Here is a 24,330-nt window from a genome sequence, read left to right as displayed (position 1 = left end):
CGTTCTGGTAAACAATACTAATAAATTAGAAGTAAATCTTTTACGTTTTTCACTCCTAAAACGCTGAACTGATTTTCATTTGAAGTAAGTTGGTTGGTTGGTTGGTTGGTTGGTTGGTTGGTTGGTTGGTTGGTAGGTTGGTTGGTTTGGGGGAGGAGACCAAACAGCGAGATCATCAGTCCCATCGCATTAGGCAAAGATGGGGAAGAAAGTCGGCCGTGCCTTTTCAAAGGAACCATCCCGGCGTTTGATTTAATCGATTTTGGAGATCACGGAAAACGTAAATCAGGATTCCAACCGTCGTCCTCCCGAATGCGAGTCCAGTGTGCTAACCACTGCGCGACATCGCTCGGTGATGAAGTTAGATATTGAAATAGCTTGAACGCTGAAGAATAATTTAGGTTCCTTTATAAAGGCACGATGTATTTTCCTAATTTGTAGGATTGAACGCGAAATAAGGGCAACTAATTGCTCTCTGAAAGAGTTACTTACTCTTTGACTTATGAACCTTATTATATTTGTGAAAATGTTCTGCCTTCTATGATTCAACGTAATGAATACAATGTTTATACATTCATCGACGTGTCTGATCCATACTTCCAAACTAATATCAGTCACAATTCTCGTGAGAAGCTTGAAGCCCCACGACGAAGGCGTCATTTAAATGCTATACCATGAACGGAACTTGCCGAACGAGAGAGGCTTTCAGTGTGGCTGCATTTGATTACGACATACAAACGCAGCCACCGTTAACAGGCAGACACGTGATGACAGCTGACATTATTGCATATACGATTATTATAAAATTTGTGCGGCACCCAATTACAATTTATTTATTTCTTCGTCAGTTTAACGCTATTTAATAATTTTAGAAACTCCACATTTTATTTTGAGGTGTCAAAATCATTCATCGTAACACAACTAGTGATATGCGGTAATAGCTCGTGGTCTTGTGATCCAGTAGACATGCTATCACCAATATTCATGCCTGACACAGAATCCCCGCCACGTTATGTTCAGCCGTATTTCATTATATCAAGTTACATGGAGAAACATTCTCCCACCGTCAGACTTTTTTTACACCAAAAAGCGTTACAGCATCCACCAGTACACCCACTTTACAGAAGTTGCCCAACGACAGATTGGAGCAGAGTTTCGCGACCTGTTCATCTAAATTCCTACTGTCAGATGTCAGATCCACTTGGTTGGATGTAGCCTGTTGGAAGGTTGCAACTGGGTTGAAGTTGCACAACTTCGATCTAACACCAAATCCTCTTCGTAGGAACTGTCAATTACAGGGCACCCTCTCACATAGATAGCAGTGGTTCATATCAAAATGCTATTTGGTCGTGGACAAGAATGAAATGGGCTTTAATTACCAGAGCGAGCCCTACCACCATGGACCTAAACGTTGTTCCCCAACCGGACTGACGCACCTTCGCAGGAACAAGGCAACAGCCGCATGGTTGGTACGCGGCTCATTTCACTCACCACTTGATTACTACAGCTATTACGAAGGTATTAGACTAGCAATTTGATCTGCAACAACAACATGCGATAATGGTGTGCAAGAAAATACGTTGAGCGATTCGAAAAGGTTCTACGCATTTCTCATCGTTTTTACTGACGAAGAATACAATTTGAAATTCAGCGAGGACTGATGACGCTGTTGAAATGTTAATGTTCATTATTGTACAAGAATGAAATTCAAAATCTCGAAGAAGGTACTTTTTACTGTTTCTCATTTTCAGCACAATGGGATTACATTTCCAGAAAGAAGAATAAATAACAAAAAAGAAGAGAGTAAAAACGGACAAAGGCACCTGAAGAATATAGCGAGAGAGAGAGAGAGAGAGAGAGAGAGAGAGAGAGAGAGAGAGAGAGAGAGAGAAAAGCGTGTTTAGCATTGTTGATTCCCGTGCTCGATGTGCGGGCGGATCAAATTTTCTACGCTTAGAACTGTGCGTGTGTGTGTCTGTGTGTCTGTGTGCACGTCGTTATGTCGTCATCATCATCATCATCATCCTGTTCTTCATTTCCTCTATGTCACGTGTTAAAGGGGAGATAAACACAATTTCCTGCACATATTTCCACAAAAATACATCGCAAGGGGTCACGTTTGGCTACCATAGGGGCCAAGAACGCAAGGCAGTGTCTCGGGGTCGAGTGCGGCCTGCCCAGAGTTGAGGCACAGTGTCGTTGAGAAACTGACGTACTTTGTTGTGCCAGTGTGATAGAACTCTCCATTTAGTAGGAAAATGAAGTTTTTGGAGTCTTCCTGAAGTCGTAGGAAAAGTCAACTCTGCAACATCTAAAGGTAGCTCATACCAATCACTGTGTTTTCCTCAAGAAAGAAGGGACCGCACACTTTTTATTAGAAATAGTACAAAAAACGTTCGCTTTAGATGAGTCCTTTCGTGCTCAGTAATGTCATGAGAGATCTGGAGTCCCCTTGTGCGCACGACATGTGTTTACTTTGCCACTAACATGAAATGTTGCTTCATCACTGAAAATATATCGTCTTCCATACCCTCCAGAAGAGTATTGCTGAAGTCAAGCTACTTCCTTTTACAACGAAACCGAAGAGCTTGCCCTAATTGTAGTATGTATGGTTTATAGACCAAACGACGCCGTAACAATTTGCTGACAGCCGTATGAGGAACTGTCAGTTTTCTGATTGCATGGCGAGTAGACTTTCGTGCAGTTCGCTCAAACTTTTACCGAATTCTTTCCACCAAGTCATCAGAAGTGTGAGGTCGACCTCAACTATTACTTCTGCACGAGCAACTTCTCTCTTCAAATTGGCGATACCAATGACGAATGTTGTGGATGCAGGCTAACCAATGCCTAAACGTCGACAGAAGGGCACGCTGGTCCGAAATCACTGATTCGATCTTTGCAAACTGCAGCACCCAAAACTCCTTATGTTGAGCGGGTGCTATCTTGTTTCTAACAGACTGCAAATCAAGAAGACGCAATGACTGACATCTAACGGCGATTTTATGAACCTCTAAGCCACGCCCATTTAAATAACACATTTTTCTAGCCGGCAAGTCTTATGGTTCGTAATTATAACCGTACAAACTCTGTTCATTCTATTGGAAACACCCTGACCAACGCTTATACAGTCCTCAAAATGTTTAATACGTACTGCCTTATTAGTATTACTGAACGTATCAGTAGCTTTGTCTGTTACGGTTTGACGACTATCTAAACCGCTCAACTTTTTTCGAAGTAATTTGGTATGTAGATAGCTTGAATGCCAAGGAAAAACTTCGGCCCCCAAGAGGGTGAAGTAAGGAATGGAACATTTTTTTTTAAATTGGTGAACATAAACCATGTTGAAATATTATTAAATTCGTCGCATAATGTACTTGTGTACTGTGTTGATGGCCACGACCCTCTGTATGCATCTCTTGGTGCTTAAGGAACAGGCAGACATGTGAGGGCAGCTGACGTTATTGCACATGCATTAACTTACTTGCTCACCATCACTTATCATAACAAAGCTACTGATACGCGAGCTTAGCCACGTGTGACAGATAGAATACATAGAAAGTGCAGCAGGAACGTTGACTAGTTTGTTTGAGCCACAAGTGAGTGTCAGAGGTGTGCTGAAAACCTGTACTTCCAGATGCTTAAAGAGAGACGCCACGAAAGCCTAGTTACAAGGTTTTAATAACCTCAGATCAGAAGCAATCTAGGAATGTACTACAGTCATCTATGTATCGTTCCCATAAGGACTGTGAAGAAAACTAGGATTTATTATAGTGCATTGGCACTGAAGCAGACATTCGCCTCACTGCCCATACAACAATGGGATTTCAAGAAACACAATTAACTGGTACAATGGGAATGTACCAGCAGCCATGTATGTCTCACTCGTTTGCCGTGTATGACGCTAGATTTAGAGATAGCTGCAGATCTTTATTTCCGTTGGGCGGCCAAATATCAGTGTTGAATACATCATGCGACTCTGGGTTGCGAAGCGGCTATTCATTGTTGAGAAGTGCCCTGTGGTAGTGACCTGTGTCATGGAGGCAGCCACACTGGACGTTTTAATATACTCAGCTGACAATGGCCTACTGGTCAGCAGGGGGGTGCCCGACAGTCAGTTGTCTGACAGCGTATTTCGGAGGCCCAAAGTAGGGTTGGAGTAGTCGATACTGACTGCCCTTGAGTGACGGCGCTCGATACCCGTACGTTGGACCGTGAACTGTGCCCCGTGGTTAACCGCCGGGGCTCGATACCAGCGTCCTAAAGCGCCGGCAACGAAAGGTCACCCCGTTTTGCCGCCTTTGTGTGATCGATGAGTGTCACGGTAAAACTCAGGGCGCTGCTAAGCGAGCGTGACATGCGCCCGTGAGACCAACCAAGGCCAGATTTGAGATACGTGGAATATTTCATAAAAGTCTTCTGAAAAATTGTTGTATCCTCTTGTAACATTGTTAGAGTTTTTAAGTAGCAAAATATGGTGGCGTAAATTTACGATATGTTAATAGATTCACACGTGATACGTTGTACTTGCTGTGGTTCCCAGTGTGACGACTGATTTTTTGCACCTCTTCATGTAAGCCCGTCTTTTGAAAACCTCTTCGTCCCAGGATGACTGCTTCACCCTATACTCACTTGAAGATGCTTACTGTTGTTAAGCTGTCGTCTACTTCTGTAATTTTTCATTCCTCTTTCCCCCAATATATCCAATGTGTTTGTAACTAAGTGCGTTAGTAAGTGCCTTCTTTTAGTAAAGTTGTGCGACAAATGCCTTTCCTTCACAATTCAATTCATCATCTCGTCATAGGTTATACGACCTACCTATCTCTCTCATAACAGTATTCTGTATTATCACATTTCAGAAGCTTCTATTGTCTATTTCTCAGAATTGCTTAGCTTAGACGCTTCATTCACATATAAGTCTGAACTCGAGACAGAAACTTTCGGAAAAAATACTTCCTGAACACTTAAATTTATTATCATATTTATCTTTTTCCAGGTACGTTTTTCTTTTTATTACCCGTGCGCGGTTCATATCCTATTGACTTCTCGAGTCGTCAGTTAGTTCGATCCACACATCCCAAATCACGTCTCCAGTTCTTAGTGTTCCTTGTCTAATTACTTCACCTACTTACCATTACTTTTATTTACATTTCTTCTTGTTGATATTGTTATTGTGGTCTTCAATCTGAAGACTGTTCGATGCAGCTCTCCGTAAAACTGTCCCGTTCATAATTTCTCATCTCTGAGTAACTACAACAAAATGCCTCCTTTTGGACCTGTTTATCGCATTGAAGACCTGCCCCCAACCACCCAAATTACCCCCCTTCCTTACCTCCTCACTTTCTTCCATAACCAAATTAACTATTCCTTGACGCCTCGGTATGTTTCCTATCAACTGATAGGAATTTACTCGAATTGTGCCATAAATTTAAAGTCTGTCCTATTCCATTCATTACTACCGTTTCAACTTTTCAACCTACGCATCTAATCTAAACCATTCTTTATTCTTTTGCAGCTTCAGATTTAAAAAGCATCACGTCGTAAGTGCTCACTGTCCACGTTTAATGCCATAGAAGGCTATACTACGAAATCTGATTCGCAAATTGCGAATCTAAGTTGACTTCAGCTGTACTATTTACTAGTAACATGAAGATTTGTGCCGAACTGGGGCTCGAAACCAGATTTCCCGCTTTACATCACGTCACACACACACACACACACACACACACACACACACACACACACACACACACAATTAGTGTGGTTCCCGCCATAGGGGAACATTAGATATGATAGTCATTTTAACCTGTCAAGGCTTGTAATATTTATTATGTAATAGTTCAATGTTTGTATTTATATTTGGCGGTATGCATGCTTGAAAAAACACTGTACAACGTCAAATATCAAAACAGACATTGTACTATCACATAATAAACTTTAATTTATATTCGATGTCAAATACCTTTTTTCAAGAAACACTTTTCTCGCTATTTCAGTCTGCGTTTTATATCCTCTCTTCTTAGGTTACTGAAAGTTATGTTGCTCAAATAACAGAGCACAACTATTAGGCCTAGACTTAGTGCCTCGTTTCTAAATATTACTGTAGTGGTTATTTATTGACACATTTTTTCTGCAGGCAGGTTTACGGGTATTTAAAAATGGCTGCACGTTAAGCCCGATCGATGGAAAGGAAGCGAGTTAAAAACAAAACTTCCTCTTGGAGAAAATTCCACAAAAAACGCTATAGAGACAGCGGAGGTCCAAAACCAGAGATTGCATGTTCTTCACCATATTGCTACGACGGATAAAAGGTAAAACGCGGTCGACAGTTCGCGCCTCGTTCGTTAAAACTGCCGATAACTTAAGACGACAAATATACAGTGAAACGTAACTGGTTAAAAAAAAATAAAAATGGGCGTTAGGTCTGGGGTGTTTAGTGGTTTGTTTAACATACCTCGTAGGGTACATAAGCGGCTTGAACAACGTCAAATCTTGAATAATAACTGTAAGTTCACAAAGATGCCGCTTAACTGAGTAAGTCATGTTAGCAGCACTTTACAGTGTTTGAAGGACTTGTGAAAATGACAGATTATGTAATCATTCTTGCTCGTTGCGTGTAAAATTCACTCACTCGTATGGCGACCTCCCCCAGTAAAGTAGGCCATACCCTCCTTCTCCCCCATCTACCCCCTGTCGCTCACCACAATCCCTCCTCATTGTTTCCCAGGGTTACGCCCACGTCGTAAGAGTTACACACGGTGTTACAGCGCAGACACACGCTGCAAGGAAAGCAAGGGTGTAATGGGACACATAAGCTCAACAGCCAAATGAAAGGGCGCGGTTTCAGGAAACGCAGCAGTCTCACGAACGTAGTCAATTATTTCAGAGCGGCGTTTCTCGGCGAGTTCGGGGAGTTGGGCCGAGGCGGCGGTTACGTAAAAGCCGCGCCAGCCGACGTCCGCCTAGGCTCGCGTGTCACGTGACCGCCTACTCGTTATAGGCCGCCGGACATCAAAGGCGAGACCGCTTGCCGGCGCCCGTTGTGTTGACTGACGTGCAACCGTCCTTCATCAGCCGGAATTATTCCGGTAGATCTGAAATCAGCGCTGATAGATTACAGTCGGCTGTCCTGTCTCTAAACGGTAGTCTTTTGAAATGCGAGTCCTTGGCTTCACTAGCTTAAAAAGCTGTAGTGAGCTCGTCTAGCAACGGCTGCAGATCGTAGCACGCACCGGTACTTACAGCACTCGTCCATTAGCTGACAGACACGAACTATAAGTGTGCCAACGTTGTTTCTCGCAGACATCTGAAGTGGCCCTGTGAGGTGCTGCGGTGGTGGGACGTGGAAGTCGCATTCGGGAGAAGAGCGGTTCAAATCTCGACCGACCAACCGGGTATAAAAATACAGGACAAAAAAATGTTGCTTCCCCCTCCCCTTCCCCACACAGGGTAAATCACAGTAATACCATATAACAACAACTCTGACCTCGAAAACGGCCTCAGTTCTGAGAAGAAAAGACTACACAAGTTTATTCAGGAAAGTCGTATCAAACTGAAGCCGTTCATCGACGATTAGATCACGTAAAGGCATCAAATTGTGAGGATGTGGAATGCTTCGTTTCATCCCGTGATTCATCTGCTTCCAAGCATTTAAGATCGGGTGATTTACCGAGCCAGTGAAGTGTGGCACGATGGCTTCGTCAAACCGTGAACGAATGCGTGCAAGCCGGGGAATATGGCATTCGTCGTCTAGGGAACAGGAGTGCTTGCAACACGGTAATGAACATGCACAAGAAACGGAATCCTTGCTCACAAAGAATGTTGGAAAAAAACATCCTGGTTCACTGAATGCAAGCTTTAACGACCGGTATTTACGTTATTGCACACATCTGATTTGTGTATACAAGGCGGTGGTCCAAGGCATAATTGTCTACCTAAAGTTTCCTTTTCCAGCATTTGATACATCATCAGGGGCTTTAACGACTCACAGAACTGTTACAGACGCAATGAATCTCGCAGTTAATTGGGTACTATTCTGTATTCTTAATCCTCGTACGCAAATGCAGTCAGATGTTAACAGAGCCGAAACTTCATTGTAACGCGTTAACCGCTCACCGATGCCTCGCAACCATCAGAACTAGTCTGAGTCTGTCAACTAGTCCTATTCCTCAACTGTTGCTCGAATGCTACTCTAGCTTCTGGCACAGTTGCTCTGCTTTTTGCTGGTTGTTATTCAGAGTCGGGCTTAATTCTCCGCCAATGAAGCTTCTATGTTCGAGAACATGAACTACTAAGCGTTTTCTTGGTCTGCGAAATAATCGCCTTTGCTGACGCCATCCAGCCACCGCTGTGAATACCCTCACGCAGACATAAGAGCATTACGATGCATTAATCTCGCTGCTGCGAGGCCGGTTTTCCAGTGACAGCTGAAACAGGATGCGGCGACTAGGCTAGAGTTTGCCGTAGAATCATCAAGAGCCTGCTGCAGCGATGCTTGTCACACTCACCAACAGGCGTGCGTTGCATCTACTGAGATCCTCCAGAAGCAGCGGCGGTACTCACCTGCAAAGAAACAAAGAAATGCCACATGAGAAACTTGACCAGTAGTTGTTCCAAGGATGCAAATATATTTAAATTGTTCTACAAACAATGAACGAGAAGTGTGCAGTTTTTTAATATGAACTGGTTTCGTGTGGTGACTATGGCTCTTCTCATTCCACATGGACAGCTTAATGTTACAGTGCTGTCGACTGGGATAGACAGAGACTTGCAATGGGCCACACACTTTTGATGACAGTGGCAACCTCGGCAAGCACATCTTTGCCTCTAAGTTAATTTAATCCTCACGCCACATCCTTCGGAAGATAATTTCCATCTGTTTGTGTCTTTTCATAAAAATAGTGACTCAAATGACTTCTTTGTCCTCAAGGAAGAATAACTTAGGATACAAAATACGTCACTTACGGTCATGTAAAATATTTCCTGTATTCCAACGAATGCTTTGCGGAGACATGTCATATCACGCCTGAATTGAACGGAGTAGTATATCATTCTCTTGTATTGATAGAGCAACGATTATTTTGTTTTAGAACCCTGTGATAATTACGTTTCAAGGTGGCTGTCTTAATTAAATTGATATTAAATGAAGTATAGCAAAGAACAGAGCAACTGTGTACATAGGTAGACTAGCAGCTGAACAGTAGTTTGAGGAATAGGATTAGTTGGTACACACAGACCAGTTCTGACAGCACCAAATTAATTTGAAACCAATATCTACGAGGGAGAGTCAAATGAAAACCTTAAATATTTTTATATATGTTAGTTACTGTGCAGAAGTGGTACAAAGCTGTATCACTTTTCATCAACATAATCTCCCCCACGCTCAATGCAAGTCCTCCAAGTCACAAAATGCATAAATTCTTTTGGTAGTCCACGCAACCACTGATGCACCGCGTGGCGTACCTCTTCATCAGAGCGGAACTTCTTTCCTCCCACTTTGAGTGGTCCAAACATATGGAAATCACTTCGAGAAAGTTCGGTGAGTATGGTGGATGAGGAAGACACTCAAAATGCAGATCTGTGATTGTTGCAACTGTTGTATTAGCAGTGTGGGGCCTTTCATCGTCATGTTGCAAAAGGACACCTGCTGACACGTCAATTTGATTGGATTGCAGTCCGCAGATGATTTTTTAGCAGATCTGTGTATGACGCACTGGTGAAAGTGGTCCGTCTAGTCATGTAATGCTCCAACATGACGCCTTTTTTGTCCCACAAGAGAGTTAGCATAACCTTCCCTGTTGATGGTTGTGTTCGATACTTCTATGGTTTTGGTGATGAGGAATGGCGCCATTCCTTGCTCGCTCTCTTCGTTTCCGGTTGGTGGAAGTGAACCCAGGTTTCGTCCCCAGTAACGATTCTTGCAAGGAAGCCATCACCTTCTCGTTCAAAGCGCCGAAGAAGTTCCTCACAAGCACCAACACGTCGTTCTCTCATTTCAGGAGTCAGTTGCCGTGGCACCCATCCTGCAGACACTTTGTGAAACTGGAGAACATCATGCACAATGTAGTGTGCTGACCCATGACTAATCTGTAAACATGCTGCAATGTCATTCAGCGTCACTCGGTGGTTTTCCTTCACTATGGCTTCAACTGCTGCAATGTTCTGTGGAGTCACAACTCGTTATGCCTGACCTGCACGAGGAGCATCTTCCACTGATGTCACACCATTTGCGAACTTCCTACTCCATTCGTAGACTTGCTACTGTGACAAACATGCATCACCGTACTGAACCTTCCTTCGTCGATGAATTTCAATAGGTTTTACACCTTCACTTCGCAGAAACCGAACAACAGAACGCTGTTCTTCCCTGGTGCAAGTCGCAAGTGGGGCAGCCATCTTTATACTGATACTGCGACGGTATGTGTGCATCTGCACTACGCTGCCACCTACAGGTCATTTGAACGCTGTCGATTTGTTATTACAAAGTTAACGTTTTCATTTGACTTACCCTCGTATTACACGAGGGTTATTCGGAAAGTAAGGAACGATCGGTCGCAAAATGGAAACCACACAGAAAATCCGATAAAGTTTTGCACATGGGTGTTGGGCAGCGTCTCTATTATTCCCGTCGATCGCGTTACGTCGTTCTTTTTAGTTCTGAGCACACAGGAAGCATATAAAGATACCTAGAACAATAGTGTATCCCTCCAAGTACTAGGGCCTGGCGAGAAATTTCGCCTGAAGATATGCTGCCAACAGTACATAACTGTTGGACGATTTCTTCTTGAAGACGATTCTCAGCCACATTCTGCAGGTTCAAAAAAATCGTTCAAATGGCTCTGAGCACTATGGGACTCAATTGCTGCGGTCATCAGTCGCCTAGAACTTAGAACTACTTAAACCTAACCAACCTAAGGACATCACACACATCCATGCCCGAGGCAGGATTCGAACCTGCGACCGTAGCAATGGCACGGTTCCGGACTGCGCGCCTTGAACTGCCAGACCACCGCGGCCGGCAATGAGGCGGAAACACCCGGTGTTCCCAGGCGGTCACGCATCAAAGTACTAACCGGGCCCGATGTTGCTTAACTTCGGTGATCGGACGATAACCGGTGTATTCAACATGGTATGGCCGTTGGCCATTCTGCAGGGGCAATGAAGATGCTGCAGTATCGTTTTCAATTGGAAGTGTTTGAGTAGCCACAGTATAGCCCGTAAATTGTCTCCCTCTGAGTTTCATCTCTGCTCACATGAACTGCTGGCTATGAAGACAACATTTTGGCACAGACAACGAGCTGTAGACCAGCGTAGAGAATTGGCAGAAAGCACTGGTGACTACCTTCTATAACGAAGGTATTGGAAAGTTGGTACAACGCTACGACAAACGTCTAAGTGGGATCGGCGACTATCGAAATAATAAGTAGCTGGAAGCTGTAGCTAACTGTTGCTAATAAAACAGTTTTGATTTTCACTGGGGTTTCCATTTCGCGAACTATCGACCCTTACATTCCGAATAGCCCTCGTACTATCAAGGACAACCCCGACACATTTCGATAACAAATGAAGTTATTGTTTTGTCAGAAAAAAACAGACTGTGTGAGATGAAATAATTCACAGGTAAATACATTCGTTAGTATATTCGCAGTGTCCGGTATGTGGAAAATACCGAAGGAGTTTTCAAAATCTAATTAAAATCTTGGTATCTGGAAAATAAGTAACGAATATTCGAAATCAAATTAGAATCTTGGTCAATAGAAAAACCAGTCCAAGTTACAAATATTTTATTTTTCATTCGATGACTAGTTTCAGGCCGAGAAATGCCATTTTCAACTTTTTATGCTGATTTGAAGATGGATCTCATCCCAAAACTCATCGAATGAGAATCAAAATATTTGCAACTTGGACTGGTTTTTCATTCTATTGATTAACAAAAGTTCCTGACCCAAGTTACTCCAGCATGCTGGAAGTTCGTAGAATCATTGTATCCGGAAAATACATAACGACAATTCGAAATCTAAAATACAGAACACCTCACCTGTCTATACGAACTTACTGCATAGGTTTGCTACTTTCAGCCAACGGAACGAAAGCAGTCTGCAAAGAATACTATTGCTACGAACTCCGTAAGTACATTTACGTGCAAGGAAAAAGTTCTCCCATATAACAGTTTCAGATATGAACAATCAGAATTATTGTAATCAGTGGTATCTGAACGAGGTGTCTTCGGTGCAATGACTTTACCCTCTACCAACTCACCAACGCGAGATCTTCAACCTTCAACACGTTATTCACATATAACCACTATCCTATGCTCCGTAGTTCTTCTGTTTCTGTTACTTTTAATTACAATTTACGCATTTTCTACTGGACGACAGCACTAATTGAAACGGTGTTTTGGCTGGTCCTCTATCGATGAACAACGTTTGGTACCGATCTGAGTGTCTGACATCGGGAGGTTTGGGTGTGAGGACGAAAGGGGTTGATCTACGACATGGGCAGGCTTTAAACGAGGAAGATCGGTAGTTTGGGAACAGAGGACGGACGCATGGAGATAGAAGGAACCTGGGCTTGTGTGGAAGGCACGGCGCCAAGCAAGTGCGCCGGTGTTCACTCGATCCAAGAACGGTTAGCTTCTGAGGAAGTAGGACGTACGCTAACTGAAAGCAGACACCTGTGCGTGTAATGTGACTGGAGTGTCCAGATACGTCAAGTGCTAACGCAGTTGCTGCGTTAATGGGAAGTTTGTGAAAGGTACAGTCATTCGTCAATATTATGGACTCACCATCTTGGTCGAACATTAACTTAAGGTGAGTTGGTATCACATTGGTCATTCGTGTTGTTAAAGCCTTGTCTCGTGAGGACTGTGCAGCCTTTGATGGAGACACAAAATTGTTGCTTGAGTATGTTATGCGAAAAATATCCATGAAATGAGGATTCTCATTAATTACGGAATTAGTTGCTTCTTTGTGTCTGGTTATTTATTAATCACGCTGGTAAAGGCTGCTTGCGCGGACTGCAGAAAAAACTATTTGACTTCCAAAATGGCTATTTCTTGTCTCTGATATTGAGCTGTTTCAGGTGTAACAGCTGACACTGTCTCGTATTTATGTGGACTACGGCAGACGGATGGAGCATATCGTTGGAGAGGGTGTGTTGGGGCAGTAGTCGTGACACAACCAGACGTTACTAAAAAGGTAGTACAGGGTGTTTCAAAAATGACCGTTATATTTGAAACGGCAATACAAACTAAACGAGCAGCGATAGAAATACACCGTTTGTTGCAATATGCTTGGGACAACAGTTACATTTTCAGGCAGACAAACTTTCGAAATTACAGTGGTTACAATTGTCAACAACAGATGGCGCTGCGGTCTGGGAAACTCTATAGTACGATACTTTCCACATATCCACCATGCGTAGCAATAATATGGCGTAGTCTCTGAATGAAATTACCCGAAACCTTTGACAACGTGTCTGGCGGAATGGCTTCACATGCAGATGAGATGTACTGCTTCAGCTGTCCAATTGTTTCTGGATTCTGGCGGTACACCTGGTCTTTCAAGTGTCCCCACAGAAAGAAGTCACAGCGGTTCATGTCTGGCGAATAGGGAGGCCAATCCACGCCGCCTCCTGTATGATCACACGATCATCGAAATATTCATTCAGGAAAGTAAAGACGTCGGCCGTGCGATGTGGCCGGGCACCATCTTGCATAAACCACGAGGTGTTCGCAGTGTCGTCTAAGGCAGTTTGTACCGCCACAAATTCACGAAGAATGTCCAGATAGCGTGATGCAGTAATCGTTTCGGATCTGAAAAATGGGCCAATGATTCCTTTGGAAGAAGTGGCGGCCCAGACCAGTATTTTTGAGGATGCAGGGACGATGGGACTGCAACATGGGGCTTTTCGGTTCCCCATATGCGCCAGTTCTGTTTATTGACGAAGCCGTCCAGGTAAAAATAAGCTTCGTCAGTAAACCAAATGCTGCCCACATGCATATCGCCATCATCAATCCTGTGCACTATATCGTTAGCGAATGTCTCTCGTGCAGCAATGGTAGCGGCGCTGAGGGGTTGCCGCGTTTGAATTTTGTATCGATAGAGGTGTAAACTCTGGCGCGTGAGACGATATGTGGACGTTGGCGTCATTTGGACCGCAGCTGCAACAGGGCGAACGGAAACCCGAGGCCGCTGTTGGATCACCTGCTGCACTAGTTGCGCGTTGCCCTCTGTGGTTGCCGTACGCGGTCGCCCTACCTTTCCAGCACGTTCATCCGTCACGTTCCCAGTCCGTTGAAATTTTTCAAACAGATCCTTTATTGTATCGCTTTTCGGTCCTTTGGTTACATTAAACCTCCATCGAAAACTTCGTCTTGTTGTAACAACACTGTGTTCTAGGCGGTGGAATTCCAACACCAGAAAAATCCTCTGTTCTAAGGAATAAACCATGTTGTCCACAGCACACTTGCACGTTGTGAACAGCAGACGCTTACAGCAGAAAGACGCCGTACAGAATGGCGCACCCACAGACTGCGTTGTCTTCTATATCTTTCACATCAATTGCAGCGCCATCTGTTGTTGAAAATTGTAACTACTGTAATTTCGAAAGTTTGTCCGCCTTAAAATGTACTGTTGTCCCAAGCATATTGCAACAAACGGTGTATTTATATCGTTGCTCGTTTAGTTTTTATTGCCGTTTCAAATATACCGGTCATTTTTGAAACATCCTGTATGTACCAAACCCAATTTTATAAAAACCAGTGTTAGCGAACATTAAGGTCATTTTGTTACCATTGAGTTTTATATAAGTATTCAACAAAATTTGTGTATTGTCGAAAGTTTAAAGGTTTGGTAGTTTATTTGGACATGCCCATTCGGCCAGTGGCTGTCGTAGAAGTGCGTTGCAGATCCACTGTTCACATCCAAGATTTTCTTTACTGATGATACAGGGTTCACAAGAGATGGAGCTGTGAATTTTCATAACCAGCGTCTATGGGCAGATGTAAAACCCCAAGCAATTCATGAGAGAGGGCATGAACACCGAATCTCAACGAACGTATGGGCAGTCGTACTTGGCGATAGATTAATAGGACCAACGTGCTCCTGCAAAGGTTAAAGGGGGCGCGTTATGTGGACTTTCTCATTAATGTATTGACTACCCTGCTGGAGGTTGTGCCATTGTAGCAACGAATACAAAATTTGTATACATTTTATGTGGTTCACCCATGATGGCGCTCCAGCATATTTTTGTCACAGTGTGTGCGACCACCATATGACGCAAACATTTCAGGCCTGCTGGACTGGTCGGGGGTCCCCCACACTTTGCGCTGCTCGTTCCCCAGACCTCAGTCCTCTAGGCTTTTGGTCTTCCTTCGGACACTTGAAGGAATTGGTTTACGCCACACCAATCAACGATCTTCGTACACTACAGGCTCACGTCCTGAATGATCGCCGGTTGATACAACAACAGGGTATACCTCAAAAGGTGCGTCATTCCTTACGCTGGAGGGCAGAGGGGTGCATTGTCATGAATGGACGTCACGTTGAACACCTCCTTAAATACGTGTTTGTCGCAGAAAGTACGCATTTCCAGACCAATGTCTATCGGACTTATTTTTCTTGTTTTGATGAGTACTACCGCCTCTCACAGTTTAAGACACTTTTTTAACAACCTGTATATATTAGGAACCAAAGACATTCAAGTTAACCTTTGCAATCATTCTTAGACATGGTGGTTTGCAGATATTAAATGAGAGGAACACAGTTTTTCGACTAATACGATTTTCTTTATTAAAAGGTATTTTAGCCTGCCTGCCCATCATGGTAGTAATCTTCGATTGAATTAATTAAAAACAATAATCCATCCCCGATCAGCATACGTCTGCTGTTTCTATTTAGTCCAACGCAGTTAGGAGCTGAATTCCATCTCCCAGCACCACAATTCGATTTCTGCCTTACATCTGTTTCATTTTCACAAATGGCGATAAACAAATGTATGCTAATTTTGCTAGAATGACTCCAAGGGATAAAATTTAACACAAAAGTAAATATAAAAATGAATTTTCAGTGTTCATTTTCCTCATACCATGAAATATTTGGCGTCTAAACAGTGGAAAACCTTCGCACATGAGGTCACAATTTATTTTGCCTCGTACATACAGTACATGTAACTTAAACAATAAACCAAATTAATACTTCAGATCATTCAGGAATGTGTAAACTAAAACGTGGAGTCAGAAAGAGCAAAATTTGAACAGGCCTTTGAACGTGACCATACCGGAATGAAATGTCAACTTCGGTGCAGCGGGAGTGGGGAGGGGGGGGAGGGGGGGGGGAGGGGGAGGTGGAGTGAGAGTTTACCGTCGACGCACACGGTAAATATTCACTGGAATAAGGACTGAAAGTATTTAAAATACATATTTTCAATAACTTCTGTGCGACATTTCATCCCAGAGGACAAGTAGGCAAAATTAACAGCTTGCGTTTGCATCGAGCTCAATGAATTCATTGCAAATATTGGTTACCCTCTATTGCGGGTAGTTTCTTTTGTAACTGTACTCATATTATTTTTTTCTCAAACTGACTTTCAGCTAGTGAAAAGTGCTAGCTATATTTATATGTAATGAAGCAATCAGTCGTGTTTTTAAGGAAATGAACAGTTGGCGTTGACTGTAAGAAAAATAGTGTTGGGGACAGCAAATATTATTTTTTGCTTTGAAATGAACTATATTGCTGTGTCCTAGTGTTTATGTTTAAAGTGGAATAAACGGGTAATATCTGCAACATGTTATTTTCAGTTCTCTCTTTTAATAATTCGTAAACCATGGAAACCAGATTTGTTACGTATCTAAAAAGAAAATTTACTTGAAAACAAATTACATTCGTAATCGTAACTGGAAGACAAACAGTCAAACCAGTATGCACCATTCTTTTAGGAGGAGGTGTGACTGAGACGTCAGCCACCTTTCCAGTTTTTATAAACGCTCACCAGGAGATGTGACATTAAAATTCTTTCAATCTGCCATTTGCTATTGTTTAAACAATGGCAGCTCCGTTATTTCCCTAGTAGTTTGTTTACAATGGGCGATTAAATTAACAGTGTTGTCGAAATATGAAAATTTCAGACTAATGTTTTCGTTTGATGACTATCTTTGTACGATTTTCGTGAAAGCCTAATTCATCGACTCAGACTTCCATGCCTTTGTTCAACTTTTAGTAATCAATCAGCTTTAGACAACATTATTTACAACTAGTGAACAAACTTTTGTCTTCATGGTGTTTTCGTCAACGACGCATTTCTTGAAGGTAGATCAAAAAACAACAAATTTCACGCACCTTGGTGGCAGAGGTTCGGCATGCGACTTACGGTGAGATAGAGGCATCCTTGGACACTTCGAAAACTGCAGTACACTGCACTTAAGAAAAATGTTGTGAAAGTCATCTGTTCGCTATGAATATCATACAACTCGACCGAAACGAGAGGTAAGGTCTTGTCAGTTCTCGTAAGCAAGTGATCATAAAATTATAATTAGGAGATTCAAATCAGGTACTACGTCATAGCAAGAGACGAAACTTGGATGTAATCGTACAAGTCGGACAACTAGGTAGTAACGAAGTCTTTGCGTTTCAATGTGAAATGCAATCAACACTTCAGTCCGGAACCGCGCTGCTGCTACGGTCGCAGGTTCAATTCCTGCCTCGGGCATGAACATGTGTGATGTCCTTAGGTTAGCTAGGTTTAATTCTAAGTTTAAGGGACTAATGACCTCAGATATTAAGTCCCATAGTGCTTAGAGTCATTTGAACAATTTGCAACCAAGAAAAGTAGTTTGCTCCGAAACCATCTCATGGAAATGAATATCTGTTTTTTTCTTCACACTAGACGTGTAACGATTGTCGCTTATGTGGATCGAAGAACAATTAATGCCGTAATGCCGAATGGTACACAACCACACTGCTTGACAAAAAAGTAACGCAGCGAGAAGCCATGGTCGGACGTCAGTTTAAGTTCTTACACGTACCCACCATTGGCGAGTACTTTAATGATTAGAGCTGCATTTCTCTGGGACTGATAGAGCGTCCAGCAGGCTGTATTAGTCTTTTTATTGTTTAGTGTTGTTACTAGACCTGGTAGGGTACATAAGGGATGTTAAAAGCTTAGTATGTGGCCTCATTTCGAGTCTTCATTTTGTCAGCTGGTCGAAAAGTGCAGCATCCAGGTTTGTGGGCCATTCAGATATGACAGTCGCCCGATGCTCGAATGCAGGAGACACGTGGACAGACACACACGTCGTCAAAGTCCTGGTCGACCATCTCTGAGCATATCAAGAGAGGAGCGTCGCATTGTGTACCAAGCACAGCGTAGCACCTTCACACCTACACCTGCCGTCCGAGAATACGTAATGGAGACCCTCCAATGTTCTGCGTCGTACCGCACCATTGGCCCGAGACTGGCAGCAGCCAGGCTAAGGAATTACCGTCACATACGTAGACTTAGAGAGGCACAGCAGTGGCGTTGGGGGGGGGGGGGGCTGGGGGGGGGGGGCACAGGGTTTGACGTCAGGTGACGGCCGATTGTGACTGAACTAACTCTGACAGCACAACCGTACATGAGGGAAGCCCGGCGCCATCGTTACCTCTTACGCGACAATATCTTGCCTTCACTTTCCAACTGGACAATGATCGCCCACGCATGACACGTGTGTCTACGAACTACCTCCGTGATGCCGACGTACCTCCGTAGCCAGCAAGATCTACACTCATACCTTGCAAATCACAGTAAAGTGCATGGCAGAGGGTTTATCGATCCACCTTCACAATAATTCTCTATTGTTCCAATCTTGAACACCTCAGGGAAGGAAATGGACACCTATGTCTTTCCATACGATCTCTGATTTCACTTATTTTATTATGATGATGGCTTCTTCCTAAGTAGGTTGGCGTCAACAAAGTATTTTCGCTTTCGGAGTAGAAAGTTGGTGATGGAAATTTCGTGAGAAGATCCTACTGCAACGAAAAACGCTTTTGTTTTAAGATATCCACTCCAAATCCTGTATCTTGTCGGTGAAACATTGTCCCCTATTTCACGATATTACACAAAGTGCTGCTCACGAAGTGCTGCTACTCTTTCAACTTTCTCGACATACCCCGATAATCCAATCTGGTAAGGATCGCACACACCCTGCAACAGTACTTCAAAAGAGGACGTACAAGCGTAGTCTCTTTAGAGGACGTGTTGCATCTTCTCAGTGCTCTGCCAATAAAACGCTGTCTTTGGTTTGCCTTCCCCACAACATTTTCTATGTTTTCTTTCCAATTTGAGTTGTTCGTAATTGTAATTCCTACGTAATGTAGTTGAATTTACGGTCTTTAAATTAGACTGATTTGTCTCGTGGCCGAAATTTAACGGTTTCCTTTCGGCACTCATGTGGATGACCTCACACTTTTCATTATTTAGGGTGGATTGCCAAATTTCGCACCATACAGATCTCTTATCTAAGTAGTTTTGCAATTTGTTTTGATATTCTGGTGAATTTACTAGACGATAAACAACAGCATTATCTGCAAACATCCTAAGGCGGCTGCTCAGATTGTCTCCGAAATCGTTTATATAGATAAGGAACAACGGAGGGGCTATAACACAACCTTGGGGAACGTCAGAAATCACTTTTGTTTCACTCGAATACTTTCCTTCAGCTACTACGAAATGTGGCGTCTTTGACAGGAAATCACGAATCCAGTCGCACAACAAACGATACCTCAAAAGCAAACAATTTGACTACAAGCTGGTTGTGAGGTACACTGTCAGAAGCCTTCTGTAGAAATACGGAATCACTTTCAAATCCCTTGTTAATAGGACTCAACACTACGTGTCACTAAAGAGCTGGTTGTGTTTCACAAGAACGATGTTTTCTAAATCCTTGTTGACTGAGTCTAATAGGCCGTTCTCTTCGAGGTAGTCCATAATGTTCTAAAACAATATGTGTACCAAAATCCTGCTGCGTATCGATGTTAATGATACGGACTTGTAATTTAGTGGGTTACTCCTTGTTAAATATTGGTGTGACCTGTGCAACTATCCAGTCTTCGGATACGGAGCTATCGTCGAGCGAGCGTTTGTATATGATTGTTAAGTGGTGAGCTATTGCATCGGCATACTTTGAAATGATGCTAATTAGTATACAGTCTGGACCAAAAGCCTTCCTTTCATTAACTGATTTAAGTTGCTCGTGTTGGCAGTTGCTCGTGATTCGAATTCTGGATTACTTACTTCGTCTTCTTCGGTGAAGGAACTTCGGAAGATCCTCAGACACGTCCCAGCTTGACCAACTGTGGGACCATATCAGACGTCAGCTGCGTCTCAACGACGGCCGCCAGGATATCAAGGAACATTTGCAACAACTGTGGGCCAGTTTTCCTCAGGAGAGATTTCAATGACTTTATGGCGCCTTTCAGAAGTTTACGCATCTTTCCAGGCCAGTGAGGGTACAAAGCCATACTGATAAGTGGGCTCGGCCTACCAAGTTCTTCGTAAGAATGGCTCTGAGCTCTATGGGACTTAACATCTATGGTCATCAGTCCCCTAGAACGTAGAACTACTTAAACCTAACTAACCTAAGGACATCACACACATCCTGCCCGAGCCAGGATTCGAACCTGCTACCGTAGCGGTCGCGCGGTCCCAGACTGTTGAGCCTAGAACCGCTTGGCCGCCCTGGCTGGCAGTTCTTTGTAAATTTTACTCGCTTTTGTAATCACTGAAGTAGTATCACTTTCCCTCTCAACCCATGAAGTTTGATTTCTTGTTCGCTACCCTTCTGTGTGCTTTTCATTCCTTGTCAAGTGTTGTATTTGCCTCCTACAAATTATCGATGAAAGGAGGAAAAACAGTGTAATCCTTCTTCATCGTGCCAATGGCAGCTGTCCATACAACGCCTCCAAGAGTTGATAACTTGACGGAGGAAAACATCGAATTAATGTCTCATTAAGAATTACGCATTGGATTTATAGCCTTTCGATTTAGTTGTGTTCCCTTTTGTAAAACAAAACTATTTGGATAGCTATTTCATTAGTTCTAGAAGCTGTTGAATCCATCCATAAGCATATTCTGAGGATCCAACATTACAGTGGAATAAATGTCTGCAGGACTGGTCTGAAAGTATCGTAAATATGTACATTGTAAAAAATTCCTATTTGGAGAACAATAAACGATATTTAAATAAAATTTAATTTTTTGTGGAAAATAGAAGACGGTCCTCATATTGCAAACCGACCATGGAGCTGCGTAACCTCGAACGCTGAGAAATGAAGACATTTCAAAGTCAACCTATTCATGGTCTAAGAGAGAAACTTTCGTAACGCGAAGCAGCAAAATATCGATATAATAGGATCAAACACACACACACACACACACACACACACACACACACACACACACACACACACAGAGAGAGAGAGAGAGAGAGAGAGAGAGAGAGAGAGAGAGAGAGAGAGAAAATGAAATTCGAATGAGGCGTCAGCGGTAGTACGAAAACAAAGGAACATGAATCAAGGACCAAATACAGAGTAGCAAACCTAATTTTGAGTCTTTGCGAGGTTTTGAGGTTTGAATTTGTGATTCAGTAAAAGCGTGTGAAACAGATGTCATACAGACAGCTAAGTAATGGTGAAACATAGTAGCGAAATAATTTTGCACAACGAAGTTGCGTTTGTATAAAAAGTGGTTTATTAACCCGACAAATAATCTCAGAGACGTCATTTCGTTGCGGTTGGCAAGCAAGAGAATGATGAAAAGGTGCTCTTACAATACCTAACAACGTAGAGAAGGTAGAAATGACAATAGATGTAAATGTTTTTCGGCCTTATTCTTGTTATAATGGTTATTAATCACAATGTTTACGTTTCAGTCAAAAACACAGTGATAACGGGACAAAAGTGATGAAACATTTTGCGGTACAAATAGAGAAAAATAGCAGTTTGTGTAGAAGCCGGACCACACCACCTTCCCGTGAAGTTTAAGTCAGGGTGTACTGAAGCCAATAGCTGATGCCTCTTCTACTGATGCAAGTCTCGTAATTTTTACGGGCAAACATTTTGTGTTCGGCTCTGTTACACCACGCTACGTTTCCCGTGTTAATTATTCCCCCTGAGTTAACTGAGCGAAATCTGTTGCGCGCAGTGGCGAAGCGCGCGAGAAAGGTCGTTAATCAGAAGACTCGCAAGAAGAGCCGGAGCGATGCAGAAACGCGCACAAAGGGCTCGTCCCATTCCTGACCATTACTTCCAGAAGATGGAACTCCATTCTGCAGCTTGCCGCACTGAAAAACAGTCGCACTACTGCTCATCCGAGCGCTACTGAAAAAAAAAAAAAAAATGAATTCGCCACTGGCAAAAGCAATTATTCTAACAGCTTCTCTTCTTTTTTAAAAACGGCGTTGCAGCATCTTTGCCAGTAGGCAGTGAAATACGTAGCTGTAAATTCACAAGATTGATGACGATTTTGCTTCCTGATATTATTATTATTATTATTATTATTATTATTATTATTATTATCCATCGTACAACATGCTTTAGATGAGTATGTGCCAAGCAAGATCGTAAGAGATAGAAAAGAGCCACCGTCGTACAACAACCGAGTTAGAAAACTGCTGCGGAAGCAAAGGGAACTTCACAGCAAACATAAACATAGCCAACGCCTTGCAGACAAACAAAAATTACGCGAAGCGAAATGTAGTGTGAGGAGGGCTATGCGAGAGGCATTCAATGAATTCGAAAGTAAGTTCTATGTACTGACTTGGCAGAAAATCGTAAGAAATTTTGGTCTTATGTGAGAGCGGTAAGTGGATCCAAACAAAATGTCCAGACACTCTGTGACCAAAATGGTACTGAAACAGAGGACGACAGACTAAAGGCCGAAATACTAAATGCCTTTTTCCAAAGCTCTTTAACAGTGGAAGACTGCACTGTAGTTCCTTCTCTAGATTGTCGCACACATGGCAAAATAGTAGATATCGAAATAGACGACAGAGGGATAGAGAAACAATTAAAATCGCTCAAAAGAGGAAAGGCCGCTGGACCTGATAGGATACCAGTTCGATTTTACACAGAGTACGCGAAGGAACTTGCCCCCCTTGTTGCAGCGGTGTACCGTAGGTCTCTAGAAGAGCGTAGCGTTCCAAAGGATTGGAAAGGGCACAGGTCATCGCCGTTTTCAAGAAGGGACTTCGAACAGATGTGCAGAACTATAGACCTATATCTCTAACGTCGATCAGTTGTAGAATTTTGGAACACGTATTATATCCGAGTATAATGACTTTTCTGTAGACTAGAAATCTACTCTGTAGGAATCAGCATGGGTTTCGAAAAAGACGATCGTGTGTAACCCAGCTCGCGCTATCCGTCTACGAGACTCAGACGGCCATAGACACGGGTTCACAGGTAGATGCCGTGTTTCTTGACTTCCGTAAGGCGTTCGATACAGTTCCCCACAGTCATTTAGTGAACAAAATAAGAGCATATGGACTATCAGACCAATTGTGTGATTGGATTGAGGAGTTCCTAGATAACAGAACGCAGCATGTCATTCTCAATGGAGAGAAGTCTTCCGAAGCAAGAGTGATTTCAGGTGTGCCGCAGGGGAGTGAGGTAGGACCGTTGCTATTCACAATATACATAAATGACCTTGTGGATGACATCGGAAGTTCACTGAGGCTTTTTCCGGATGATGCTGTGGTATATCGAGAGGTTGTAACAATGGAAAATTCTACTGAAATGTAGGAGGATCTGCAGCGAATTGACGCATGGTGCAGGGAATGGCAATTGAATCTCAACGTAGACACGTGTAATATGCTGCGAAAACATAGAAGAAAGATCCCATATAATTTAGCTACAACATAGCAGGTCAGCAACTGGAAGTAGTTAATTCCATAAATAATATGGGAATAGGCATTAGGAGTGATTTAAAATGGAATGATCATATAAAGTCGATCGTCGGTAAAGCAGATGACAGACTGAGATTCATTGCAAGAATCCCAAGGAAATGCAGTCCGAAAACAAAGGAAGTAGGTTACAGTACACTTGCTCGCCCGCTGCTTGAATACTGCTGACCGGTGTGAAATCCGTACCAGATAGGGTTGATAAAAGAGATAGAGAAGATCCAACGGAGAGCAGCGAGCTTCGTTACAGGATCATTCAGTAATCGCGAAAGCGTTATGGAGATGATAGATAAACTCCAGTGGAAGACTCTGCAGGAGAGACGCTCAGTAGCTCGGTACGGGCTTTTGTTGAAGTTTCGAGAACATACCTTCACCGAGGAGTCAAGCAGTATATTGCA

At 43.0% G+C, this 24,330-nt stretch overlaps 1 protein-coding gene and 1 pseudogene across 1 annotated transcript in view; both read right to left on the bottom strand.

Moving 5' to 3' along the window:
- LOC126281356 (small conductance calcium-activated potassium channel protein) overlaps positions 1-24,330 on the bottom strand; it is a 1,755,063-nt gene that overhangs the window by 811,729 nt on the left and 919,004 nt on the right. The gene's annotated exons all lie outside the window — the stretch shown is intronic.
- On the bottom strand, positions 11,022-11,139 carry LOC126282580 (5S ribosomal RNA; annotated as a pseudogene).

Source organism: Schistocerca gregaria, chromosome 7, assembly GCF_023897955.1.
Source record: "Schistocerca gregaria isolate iqSchGreg1 chromosome 7, iqSchGreg1.2, whole genome shotgun sequence".
Taxonomy (NCBI): domain Eukaryota; kingdom Metazoa; phylum Arthropoda; class Insecta; order Orthoptera; family Acrididae; genus Schistocerca; species Schistocerca gregaria.
The sequence above is the reverse complement of the archived record's forward strand: the minus strand, read 5'-3'. Positions and strand labels throughout refer to the sequence as shown.